The 9,709-nt window shown below is 38.3% G+C and overlaps 1 pseudogene; it reads right to left on the bottom strand.

Annotated features, from left to right (window-relative positions):
- Positions 1-9,327: 9,327 nt before the first annotated feature.
- On the bottom strand, positions 9,328-9,471 carry LOC119059714 (uncharacterized; annotated as a pseudogene).
- Positions 9,472-9,709: the final 238 nt, after the last annotated feature.

The following is a 9,709-nucleotide window of genomic DNA, read 5'->3' as shown; positions in this document are numbered from 1 at the left end:
TACTACAATAACAGCTAGGTAATTACTAATATGTGTCAGACATTTGTCTAAACACTTTAGATGTAAAGTGTTTACATGTAAACACTCATTTAATCCTCATAACAAACCTAGGAGCTGTGTGTTGTTATCATCATCCTCATTTACCAGATAACTTGAAGCAAAAAGAAGTTAAATAACTTGCTCAAGAATACTCTGCCAGAAGTAAATGCTAGAATGTGGAGTCAAAGCCAGGCTTCTGGCTCTAAACAACAGCTGCTTCTCCAGGTCAGTATGGACACACCCACAGTGGGAATAAATGTAGGCTGTCCTGTGGGGTCTTGGTGAGAAGCTCTAATCTCATAAAAGGGGGCAATAACTAACAAAATAAAAAAGCAGGAGGAGATGTTAATAACTATAAGAAAGTAGTGATTATTCCTCTTGCTTCCTCAGATTTCTCTGACATTCTAACAAGACTTTAGTTGGTTGAGGACAAGACCCACATCTAATTTACCTTTGCATTTCCAGTGCCTGGTACAATGTCACACCTATTGAAGGTATTTTGTCCACGTGAATCAAATGCATCAATTGCATGCAATTAAGAAGACACAAGTTATAGTTATAATTCCACTCTTCTGAAAGTTCTATTTAGCTGAAAATATATAAACTCTATCATTGTCATCACCAAATAACTATTATAAACACAGAATGTATACTTCTCTTTTAGAAATAAATGTGTTTGGAAAGATCATGTGTATTGAATCATATTTTCCTTATGTCTTACATTATTATATTTGAGATTCTAGATCCAAATTTCCAATAGGATTACTAAAGTACTAACTACTAAACTAACTCCAGCTTTACTAGCTGTCTTCGTTTCTGCCTGCCCATCCACCTCTCAGACACTGGCTAATGATCTGTGTGAAACTTCAAATTATTTTCAGAAGGAAATGGAATATATTATAAATAACATTTAAAAATAGAATATGGCCCTGGCTGGTGTAGCTCAGTGGACTGAGTGCGGACCTGCAAACCAAACAATTGCAGTTGGATTCCCAGTCAGGGCACATGCCTGGGTTGCAGGCCAGTTCCCAGCAGGGGATGCACATACATTGATATTTCTCTCCCTCTCTCCTTCCCTTCCCCTCTAAAGATAAATAAATAAAATCTTTTAAAAATAAAATATAAAATATGTGTGTAGATATATACACACATAAAAGCATGGATGTCCCAGAGATGCTTCCATTTAAAGGACTTATTTTTTTACATTATATATGTTATAGGCAAAAATAAGGTTATTAACATGGGAGAGCTGTAGGCTTGTACGTTCCCCAGCCTTCTCACCCAAATTGGAGTGACGATGATGAGGCACGGAAGGGGCTGGTTGGTCTGGCCCTTTCAACCTATGAAGTTAAAGGCAGATTCTGTCTATTCATAATTTCATGATACATGTTACATCAGTGGGAAAGATAAATGTAATTGAAATCTAGCACTAAAAAGTAAATGTCAGGAAACTGGACTTGGCAGTTTTAAGTTAGAATTATATGACCTGTTTTAGAGTGTCAATAATTTAATGTAGCAGTAGGTAAAATAAAAATTATTGGAGTTAAAAATACTATGTTTTTAAAAAATTTTTATTGTATTTTTCCATTAGTATTTAACCCCCTTATAACCCCTTCCCCCTGCAATCACCACAATGTTGCCCATGTTCTGAGTCCTTGCTCCCCTTTGCTCAATGCCTCACCCCTTCATCTCCCCGACCCAGAGCTGTTGCCTGGCTCTCCATCTGTGAGTCTGTCACGATTTTGTTTGTTAGTTCGGTTTGTTCATTAGATTCTACATATGAGTGAAATCATATGGTATTTGTCTTTCTCTGACTGGCTCATTTCAATGAACATAAAGTCCTCCAAGATCATCCATGCTGTTGCAAAAAGTAATTTTTCTTTTTCTTTTTTTTTTTTTGTTGTTTTACAGCCGAGTAGTATGCCATTGTGTAAATGTCCCATAGTTGTTTATCAGCTTATTACTGATGGACCCCTGCCTGCTTCCATATCTTGGCAACTGTAAATAATGCTGCAATGAACATAAGGGTGCTTATGATTTTTTTGAATTAGTGTTTTGGGTTTCTTCAGATATGTTCCCAGAGGTGGGATTGCTGGGTCAAAAGGCAGGTCCATTTTTAATTTTTTGAGGTACATCCATCCTGCTTTCCACAGCGGCTGCAGGAATCTGCATTCCCACCAACAGTGCAAAAGGGTTCGCCTTTCTCCACATCCTCACACTTGTTGGTTTTTGATTATTGATGGTAGCCATTCTGACAGATGTGAGGTGATAACTCATTGTGGTTTTAATTTGCATTTCCCTGATGATTAGTAACATTGAGCATTTTTTATATGTCTATTGACCATCTGTATGTCCTCTTTGGAGAAGTGTCTTTTCAGGTCCTTTGCCCATTTTTTAATTGGATTGTTTGGGGGTATTTTTGCTCTTGAGTTTTGTAAGTTCTCTATAAATTTTGGATATTAACCTCTGATATATTGAAGAATATGTTCTCCCATTGTATGGTTTTTTTTAAGTTATTATTTATTTGCTTTTAGAGAGAGGGAAAAAGAAGAAGAAAGAGAGGTAGGGAAGCATCCATCGGTTGCCTCTCACACATCCTCAACTGGGGAACTGGCCTGCAACCCAGTCATGTGCCCTGACTGGAAATTGAACCCGTGAGCTTTTGGTTTGCAGGTGGGCACTTAATTCACTGAGCTACACAAGCCAGGGTTGTTGTGGTTTTTTTTAAATTTTGTTGGTGATCCCTTTGTTGTACAAAAACTTTGTAGTTTGATGTAATCCCATTTGTTCACTTTTTCTTTTGTTTTCCTTGCCTGGAGAGATACATCAGATAAATATTACTATGAGATTTTACTGCCTATGTTTTCTTCTAGGATTTTTATGGTACAGGTCTAATATTTAACTCTTTTAATCCATCTTGAACTTATTCTTGTGTGTGGTTTCATTTTTCTGTACATATCCGTCCAGTTTTCCCAACACCATTTATTGAATAAACTATCTTTAGTCCATTGTATGTGCTTACTTTCTCTGTCAAATATTAACTGAATATAAAGGTGTGGATTTATTTCTGGGCTCTCTATTCTGTTCCATTGATCTATGCATCTGTTTTTATGCCACAGCCATGCTGTTTCGATTACTATGCCCAGTATATCGTTTGATATTACGTAGCATGATTCCTCCAACTTTGTTCTGTGTTTTCAGGATTGCTGTTGTTATGTGGGGCATTTTGTGGTTCCATATAAATTTTTGAAATATATATTCTAGTTCTGTGACATACAACATTGGAATCTTGGTAGGAATTGTGCAGAATTTGTAGATTGCTTTGGGTAGCATGGACATTTTAGTGATGTTAATTCTTCCTTTTCATGAACATGGTATGTGCTTCCACTTATTTGTATCTTCTTCAGTTTCTCTCTACCGTGTCTTATAATTTTCCAAGTACAGGTCTTTTACATCCTTAGTAGATTTATTCCTTGGGATTTTATCCTTTTTGAAGCAATTATGAGTGGAATTGTTTTCTTAATTTCCTTTTCTGTTAGTTCATTATTGGCATATACATTTTTTAGATTTTATTTATTTATTTTTAGAGGGGAAGGGAAGGAGAGAGAGAGAGAGAGAGAGAGAGAGAAACATCAGTGCATGAGAGAAAGGTTCCCTCTTGCACACCCCCAACTGAATGTTGTCCCAAAGGTTCCTGAAGCACCTTATTCTTTTTCTTTTCCCTTTTTGCTGCTCCACTTGGGTGTTTTTTTCTACCTTGTCTTCCTAATCACTGATTCAATCCTCTGCTTCATCTTACCTACTGTTTATTCCTTCTGGTATATTATTTATTTCAAATATTGCATTTTTTAAATTGATGACTGGTTCTTTTTTATTGCTTCTATGTCTTTTTTTCAGGCTGTTGGGCATGTCCTTATAATCATTACTCTAAACTCTGTATCTGATAAGTTACTTGCCTCCCTTTCATTTAGTTCTCCTTCTGGAGCATTCTCCTGTTCTCTCCCGTGGGGCCTATTTCTTTGTCTTCCCATTTTGACTGCCTCCTTGTATTTGCTTCTACACAGTACATCTGCAAAGACTCTGGTGCAGACCTATCTCCAATTAACAACTTCGAACAATTGTTAACAAATGATTATCAAATAATTTCTATTTCTTTACCAATAGTTTATCTTATAGAAATAAATTTCCTAAATGTATTACTCACTGTAATGGTTAATTTTATGTACCAACCTGACTGGGCCACAGGGTGCCCCCATCTATGGTTAATTATTATTCTGGATGTATCTGTGAGGGTGTTTTGAATTAGGAGACTGAGTAAAGCAGGTGGACCTCCCCAATATGGGTGGGCCTCATCCAACCAGTTGAAAGCACAAGTAGAATGAAAAGCTTAATAAGAAAGAACTTTTCTCTGCCTGGCTGTCTTTGAGTTGAGACATGATCTTCTCTTGCCTTTGGACTCTGACTCAGATGGGAACTAAACCATCTGCTCTCTTGGGTCTCTAGTCACTGACTGCAGATCTTGGCTTCTCAGTCTCCCTAATCAAATGAGACCATTCCTTATAATAATTCTATCTATTGGTAGGTCAATAGATCAGGCAAGGGAGTGAGAGATGATAGATAATAGACAGATAGAGAATATAGATACCCTTTTGTATGACTGCGTCACTCATTCTTTCTCTCAAGAACCCATACTAATACGCCTACTAAATAAGAGTTTGTTTTCTTAAGCTCAATTTGTTCACATTTCAAAAATGTCAATTTAGTATCTCCTTTTTTGATGAATCATAAAATGTTCTGAAATCCCATTGTGGGAGACTGTCCTAGGAGTCAGTGTTGTGCAGATAGAGCTTGTGGTTGGGAGTCAGACTGATGTCAGCTGAACTCTGGTTGTGTCACTTACTAGCAGTGTGACTTTAGACAAGTCATTAAATCCCTCATGGTTCAGGTTCCTTATTTGAAAATGGGGCTAGTAACTTATGTCTCATCAGGTTGTTTCATTGCTGTGGGGGACTGGGTTCTTCTTGCTGACACAGTAAAGAATTATAGATCAGCGAGCCTATTGGTGTGTAAGCAAAGTATATTAGTGATATGTTTAGAAGAGAAGGGGCCTAGCAGAGGTGAGTGAGAAAGGCATAGGTGCTTGGTCTCTTTGTCCTCAGGATTTATAAAATTCATGGGATGGAGTGAGGGAATTACATAGCCCCATAGTGAGGGAATTTGGTGGGAGAAGGCAGTGCACACTCTTCCAAGGGAGGGCCTGACCTCCTAAGCATAAGTATGGGTAGAGGTCTGTTAACAAAGATTTTTATCTCACTCCAGATCACCTCTTATTATCCTGTTAAAAACAGATACTTGGGCCCCACCTGGTGTGGCTCAGTGGATTGAGTGCTGGCCTGCAAACCAAAGGGTTGCTGGTTCAATCCCAGGTTAGGGCACATGCTTGGGTTGCAATTCACCAGGTTCCCATCAGGTGAAGTGCAAGAGGCAACCACACATTGATGTTTCTCTCTCTTCCTTTCTCCCTCCTTTCCCCCTTTCTAAAAATCTTTAAAAAACAAAACAAAACAGATACTTGGCTGAAGGCAGTTAATCGAAGTTATTTGTGAGCTCTTTCTGCAAGTACTATGGACACCCTCCCATCCCTCCTCCCACTCCCAGCTGTCCTCCTTCTCCTTAACTTCTACCTACCAGTATCAACAGGTCGTGCTGGGCATGTAAATACTCTCTTAAAGCTAGTCCCTTTGACTGCAATCCTGAACAGAAGAACATTATTACCTGGCCTTCTAATCATGAAGCCAGCCTGCAAGAATGAGAGTTAGGGCTTGAGGGTGGATAGGTGAGTGGAAATGGTAGAATCAAACCAGTTTATTGCAATATACCCAAAAGTAAATCCAAAGCCCATGATAAGTTGAATATTTTCTCCCTGCCAAAAAAAACACCCCACAAAAAGGTGGATTGTGTCACTCAGTTTTCATTAAAAATGTCATGATAATACTATGATTTTCACTCTACTTTTCTTTTACTAACAGAAGTTCATGGGTACTTAGTTCCCAGGAAGAGAATGAGGTCCTGCAGTTTGCCATTATTCCCATGTATAAAGAGAGAACCTGAGCTTTAGCAATGGTGTCTTACCTGAAACAATATGACACATCAGCCCCTAAGTTCAAATATCTCTTCAGGCACACAGGTAACCAGCAATGTTGGGTCCTTTGTAGACCTGTATGCCTAGTGCATTGAGAATACTAAATAAAGAGGAAGGCATTGCTCTTCTTTCAATCTAAGATAAAGAGAGAATAAATCTTATGGGAAAAAAATGTAGAAACACATCCTATTAGGAATATACATATTTATATTACAATTCCTTCAAGTCTCTGCTCAAATTTTACTTTCTCAATGTCATCTACCTTGATCACTCTATTAAGTACTAGAGTCCACCCTCACCAATTACTTCTAATTATCCATTTCCTGCTGCACTTTTTACCTTACTCTATAATGCCTATTACATAATCAACACTTTTAGATTTAATTTTTATTATCTCTCCCTCTATACACACACTAGAATGTAAACTCCAAAAGTATGAGATAATCTGCATTAGTCACTGTTGTATCCCAAGTGTTTAAACAATACTTATCATATATGAGGTACTCTAAGTATGTGTGGGGTAAAGAGGTTCTGAGAAACTACAGGAGAGTTTCAGGATAACAAAGACATTTTGAACACAGACATTTGCTCCCTCCCCAAACCTTAGTACAACAACAATAAAGGGATTTTTTTTAAAGAGGCATATTCTGCAAGGACTAAAAGAATGGGAGAAGATACCACAATAAGACTTTGGAAGCTAGAAAATATGAGTAATAACTGCTTTAGTTATCTGTGGAAATAGATCTGCCAATACAAAAAAACAAACCTTAAAAGACAGGAGGATCAAAATATTCCCTCGAAGTAGAATTAATATTCTTAAAAGAATAAGAGAAAATATTGCATTCGTGGAACAAGATGCAATAGAAAAGAAAATTCTAAAAGAACTTCTGGGAATTAACGTATGATAGCAGATCTTTAAAACTCAATAGAAGGTCTGTAAAGTGAAGTTAAGTAAGCTACCTAGAAAACCAAGTAAAAGAAAAGGACATGGAAAAAAATTATATATATATAAAAGCATAGAGGATTAACTCCAGAGATTAGAGAGTAAAAGAAAACAAACAAAAAAAAAAAACAAGAAGAAGAAGAAGAAAGTGAAGACAGTATTCATTAATCCCTGCCACACACAAATTCTCAGAAAGATAAGCATTTCTAGACTAAAAAAAGTTTACTAGAAGTCCTTGATGTTGGATGAAAATGGATCTACACCAAGGCACATCATCATGAAATTTCGGAAAACCAAAGACAAAGAGAATATGTTAAGAATTGTCTTTCCCCCTGGCTGGTGTGGCTCAGTGGACTGAGTGCCAGCCTGTTAACTGAAAGATCACTGGTCCAGTTCCCAATCAGGGGACATGCCTGGATGGCACCAGGTCTCCACTGGGGGACGTGTGAGAGGCAAACAATTACTGTCTCTCTCACACATCAATGTTTCTCTCCCTCTGTCTCTCCCTCCCCCCGAATCTCTTCAAAAATAAATAAATAAATAAAATCTAAAAAAAAAAAAAGAATAGTCTTTTCAGTGAGACTCACAGAGAATGCATTTCTTTAAAACAAGGATAAACCAAGAATGAGGAACAGAAAGGACCTAGGAGCAGCAAATCCAACCTAGGAGAGAAGTGGGCATCTCTAGAATGAAGTTGAAGAGAATTCCCAGGACAAGAGCTGTGCAGCAGGCTTAGCAACCATTCCAGGCTGCACCAGGTGATAAGGCTCCAGGAGAAATTCCTTCTAGACGATGAAATTGATAGAATACCCAGTGTGACCCTCAGTGTTGAGAAGAGATAATGATTGTTTGAGGTTGGGTTGAACTGATGATAGGTACATAGAAAACAAAACAAAACAAACAAACAAACAAAAACCACATTAGATCCAGAGAAAACAAAAAGTTGTGCAAGAGAGAAATCATGGATCTATTATTTGTTTGTGTATGAACAATATTTACATAGTGATAGCAATATAAACTGAATATCAACACGACCAAAAATTACAACACAACACTGTTAGGAGGCCAGGGAAAGGGACATGCACTCGCCCATGGGAATGAGAGACTGTGGTGGTGGGGGTGGTGAAGAAGGTGAAATGCTCATCTTTCACGGCGAGAAGTCAATAAATAATGCATAAACATTTAAAAAATCTGCAACTAGTAATAGAAGCATGTCATTTAGAGATACAGAGATAAAAGCCAAAAAAGTCAGCTAAAAACAGTTACCTCTGAGAAGCAGAAAATGGTGACAAGGGGTGAGGGAGTATTGCTGTTTTAAAAACAAGCTTTATATAACTACTTGACTCTTTAAACTGTGTAGAGGTATAATTAGGGGTAAAATGGAAACAAAATGCAAAGAAACTACAAGAGACTTTTCAAGTGAACAGACTCCGTTAGGACAGAGCGCCCCCCCCAACATTGCCTTAGCTCCTGTTCCATGGACCTCCCTGCACGCCACCACCTCAACCCCCAAACAGGTTACCAAGAGAGGAAAGAAAAACGCTGCTTAAACCTGGCATCTCACTGCCAGAATTCTGTTGGAACCCTGAGCCATTTTCAGTCCTTTTTTAGTAGATTACTTCTTCCTAGGCAATTTAAAGCCTCTCTACTGAAGTTACAAATATCAGAACCAGATTGCCTCTCCTAATGTATTTCTTTTTCCTGACATTCCATTTAATATCTTGATTCCAAAACCGTTGATTCTAGATGCACCTTCTACTCCTTTCACTAGGTTCTCCTTAGAAGCAGGGATGGCCTTATGGTCCTTCATCTGCATTTGGTAGGTGCTTATATTTGTCAAGTCTTCAACATTTGGGTACAAGTCGCTGGATTGCTGTCACCAGGGATAAAAGGTAGAGGTGCTATTAGCGATAGTTATTTTTTGTACAGGATACTACCTGTGCTTTTTCTTTCTCTTTCACTAGCAGTTCTACCGGTTCCGATCTTAAAACTGGTCCATGACATAAACAAGAGAACCGTCTGGAGGATAAAGGTAGTGACCCGGGTACAGGAGGTGCACGCACACCCATTCATTGCTCAGTATGCACAGGAGAACATCTCATTCTAGACTAGCTGAACACAAAACAGAATGCTTCACACTGTCCTTGGCTCTGACTAGACAACCCTCTCACTTGTGACAAAGTGTGCTTATCCTGGGGGGGTTTTGGTTCCACTACCACAAATTACGCAGTCGAGTTTCCCACATCGGGGGAAATTGCAGGGCTGGCACACCCAGACTGCCGAGAGCAAGCCTCTCCCTGGGAAAGCCACCTCCGGGACCATGGTGTCTCCCCTGCCAGGTGAGCAGATCCTATTTTCAATTACACAGAGTGAGAAGAGATATTTAATATCTTGGAAGAAAGAATAGTAATTCAAAAAGGTCTCAACAGTTTCCAAAGTTAGGAATGCAAAATAAATGAAATTTATCAGGGATACTTTTTAAGTCCCATACTGATGTTCAAAATACTAACTTCATAAACATAGCATGGGGAAGATTGAGCTTAAAAGTTCAAGTAAAAAAAGCTGTAAGTCTTGCTAAGTGTAAG

This window comes from Artibeus jamaicensis, unplaced genomic scaffold (genome assembly GCF_021234435.1).
Source record: "Artibeus jamaicensis isolate MK-2021 breed Jamaican fruit bat unplaced genomic scaffold, CSHL_Jam_final contig_490, whole genome shotgun sequence".
NCBI classification, from domain to species: Eukaryota; Metazoa; Chordata; class Mammalia; order Chiroptera; family Phyllostomidae; genus Artibeus; species Artibeus jamaicensis.
The sequence above is the reverse complement of the archived record's forward strand: the minus strand, read 5'-3'. Positions and strand labels throughout refer to the sequence as shown.